The sequence below is a fragment of the Triturus cristatus genome, chromosome 8, assembly GCF_964204655.1.
Source record: "Triturus cristatus chromosome 8, aTriCri1.1, whole genome shotgun sequence".
Taxonomy (NCBI): domain Eukaryota; kingdom Metazoa; phylum Chordata; class Amphibia; order Caudata; family Salamandridae; genus Triturus; species Triturus cristatus.
The window spans coordinates 347123593-347127459 of NC_140591.1; the positions used below are offsets into that span (position 1 = coordinate 347123593).

The following is a 3867-nucleotide window of genomic DNA, read 5'->3' on the forward strand; positions in this document are numbered from 1 at the left end:
ACCCACTTTTGCCCCACAAACTTGGCGTACCCCCACTACATCCTGTGACGGACCACTGAGGGAAAAATATTTGAAAGGAAATCATTAAATGTACTGCTGTCTCCTTTTTGAGCAGCTAGGACTGTGAAATTCCCATCTTGCACCATCACCTAGAAAAAACCAGAATCGAAATATTTTGTTATGGAGGTAAATATAGGCAGAGAATGAGTAGCGCCACACAAAGCAGCAGTTTACTTTGGGAATAGTGTGCGGTGAACATAGAGGTTGAGAAGAGGAAGAGAAGAGCCAATAACCTTGGTAAGGAAATGAGGGGAAAGAGTGGACCAAGATCACCGAAGGACCACGTGTGTTTTGCTTTAAATATGGTGACGAACTTTCCTGATTTGAGTCTGGGATGCAAGTGCTCACTGTATGAGGTGTAAGTGGAGATTAGTTTGCTTCTCTGACTACACTTGTGCTCGTACACACATTGTGATGTGACTAGTGGGGTGAATGTAGATGGAGGGATAACCTGATACGGTTAAAATCAAGATGATAGACACTGAGGAAAGACCTTCAAGGGAAACTACAACAAATGTATACTGATGACCAACTTTGGCTACATATACCCAAGACAAGGGTTCAGAAAGGACTCTTTTGTAAGTATTCATAAATTATTTCAGGTCAAGAAATACATACATACATATACCCAAACCAAGAGTTCTGAAAGGACTCGTTTGTAAGTTTTCATAAATTATTTCAGGTCAAAGACTCTTCCCCTTACCCATTTAATGTACCTCCAACACTTGTCCATGAGGCATTTATATCATCGAAAACACAGTTCTGTCAGTACCATGAAGAGTGGTCAGTGAGGCTCGCACTGCTGCATGCTAGACCAAAAGAGCTGCCTGACTCAGCTTCCCCGCAAGCAGCCGTAAAATACTTCCATTCTCGGCGTATTATCTGCCCTATATACGATTGTGCTCTGACACTAAAATACTCACAGTAGTGTTCTTCCTTACATTTACTGTTTAGACGATGACCTTATCAGTTGCACAAGAAGGCCGAAACACCGTTGTCATGTTAACGAGGAGGCGCTGGGCAGTCCCTGTATTTATGTTGCATGCCTGTAGTATAAAGGAAATAATTCTACCGACTACTATCAAAAACCGCCGCGGTCTTCCGTCGTTGTACACACACTTCATTTCACTTTCTTCACCCTTGCACTGTTTGATCACTATTTGTAGCACTTTACACAGTCCGACATGATGACTTAAAATTGAATTTTATTGATACTTTTGCTGACATTTTATCTAACTCTGTTTTGGGATAAATTAAATGCCACTGTTGGACAGAGGGATAACTGTCTTGTATGCACATTAAATGTGTTGACGCAAACAGTTCCTCCCTAAATAATATATGAATACTCGCAAATTAGTCCTTTCTAAACCATTGTTTTATTAAGGTTCACTTTAAGCATACTGGGTTTCCCTTGTTGCCTGGATACCAACTTTGGCTGTCTCCATATTGCTACACGAATTAAAGAGAACAAGTTAAAGCGCCACTGCAAGGAAAATGATTCACAGAAATGGGAAAATACCTATTGTAGCTGCCAAGGAAAGCTACAATGCGAAAAAAGGCATCCGCACTTTTGAGCTAAATCAACTAGTAGTAGAAAGTGATTCTTGAAAAACAAAAATGCATTTGGAACTGCTGTTGCTAGTAGAATGGCTGGAAAAAAGATCCCTTTTTAATGATATTGAGTAAATTGTGTTCAGGGGCCTCTCCAAAGCAATCTATAGATGAAGGGGGAGGCGATAAACCTGCTGTAAGACACTATTGCTGAGTAAATAGCATATTGATCACAGTACAAAAAACATAAAAAACGCTCTGGGACGAGTCAGAAATAGTTATAAAAAAGTTTGGTGTAGTCTGATAAACTATGCAGGCTTTGTTATAAAATAAGGCGAGTAGTACTGGACAAGAGCGTATTCCTGTAGAAAAAACAGATTCACATACCTTTAGAAACGCAATACAGTGAACAATGAAACCCTTAAGGTTTAAAAGAGCGACAGGCGCGCATCAGGGGATTCAGGAGAACAGAAGAATAGTCTATTTTCGACACGTTTTATGAGCGGTACACCGAATTATCATGTCAATTTCTGCAGTTCTCTCTAATTTGGATTAACCAATCCACCAATATCCTAGGAGCATCCGCACATTTATGTATAGTGCTTTGTTGCCATAGGATTCTGGTGCGCATCATGTAAATATCATAACATATAACTAAATAATAAATGAAGAAAGAAGTACATCAAATATTGCACTCAATGAGGGTTTCTAGGATAGAGCTAAACACTGCAAAACACACACAGCTATGGATAGTGATGCAAAAATAAAAACGATGAAGTCTATGGGCCGTATCATAACACAGAGCTGGTGCCTCTTAATTTGCATTTGAGGCATCTACATTTTATATATACAGTCAGTCAGTCAGTCAGAAAACTTCATTGGGTTTTTGCTCTAAAACCATAAAAGTTACATAGAAACAAATACATAAAAACAGTTTAAGTGCTAATACATAGTTTAAAATGATGGCCAGTACCGCAAGATGAATCAAGTAAATGAATAAACATACCTGAGGGAACAAACTTTACACAACCATACAAATCCTGGATTTCACAGAAGCTTTTAAGAACCCTACTATAAAAAATATACAGTCCTCTTTCAGCAGTTGCAAGAACACAAGTGCCGGACGAACCTGTCTAAAATTAATTCTTTTTAAAATAGGAACCAGAAAGTGCTTACGAGGAATTTCATATAGTCTACATAAAAACAGGAAGTGCAGCATGTCCTGCGGAGACTGTCCTTCGCAACCACAGGAAGCTAGTACTTGACCTCTGTTAAAACCCTTGGGTCTAGCGAGCAAAAGGTGGAAGAGGTTCATCTGAAACCTGGTTAACAGAAACTTCTCATGTGTTGACAGAGACCCCATAAGATAAGGTTCAGTCATCGGGGTTGTCTTAAGCATTAAATACATCCAAACACTAGGTTTCAACACCTCCTTAGCTTCCCTTTCCATTTACCTTAGGGTCAGATAGGCTATCTTGGTTGATTCCACATCCTTCTTCGTGATGAGATCAGGTTTGGAAAATACATCGCCCCGCCCTATCCCTTCAAAACTTTTTTTGATATATCTAAGCCACGGGATACGAGCTGAGTTTTCAAGGGACATGCACTCTCTTTGGATCAGATGGTTGAGAGTTAAATCTTTATTCAACCAACACTTTAACCAAAAAGTCAGGGGTCGCAAAGCAAGAGCATCACTTAAATAGGAGACCCCCAGTTCCTTGTGGACTGCTAAATTAGAGGTTCCACGAGGAACGCGTTTCAAAAAGTCATTCTCCGCTATCTGGAGGGATTCTGCGACAATATGTCCCCAAATTTCACTACCATAGGTAGCTGTGGCCAGGCTTTTGGCCAGGTACACTTGCAACATAGCTCCTATTAGTTTCTTCCCTATTTTAGATGCAAAATTGAAGATTGCTGAATTTACCCGAGCCAGATCCCCTTTTTTCCTCAGTATTAGGGGGCCTCATTTAAGCTGGTCTTCAAAAAGGACCCCTAAGTAGGAGAATACATTTGTGCGGGAGGTCTTGGCGGGGCCTACGCTAAAGTGAAAGCTCTTTTTTTAAAAATATAATTCTTTTTATTGAACATCAAAAAGGAAAGGTCATGTTATACGAGTGATCATTTTCACATTACAGGGTGCAGGGTCATTTACAAGCGTTGGTATTGCGTATCATGCTATCGTACTTTAATACAATGTCACATGCAATTGGTTTCAGATCATTAATTGTTCATCAAGGGAAGGAACAATAGGGGGTT

At 39.9% G+C, this 3867-nt stretch overlaps 1 non-coding gene across 1 annotated transcript; it reads right to left on the minus strand.

Annotated features, from left to right (window-relative positions):
• Window positions 1-616: 616 nt before the first annotated feature.
• Window positions 617-690, minus strand: LOC146802108 (small nucleolar RNA SNORD36). The gene has a single exon (XR_014968211.1). It is a non-coding gene; the product is annotated as a small nucleolar RNA SNORD36 (small nucleolar RNA).
• Between the last annotated feature and the right edge of the window lie 3177 nt (window positions 691-3867).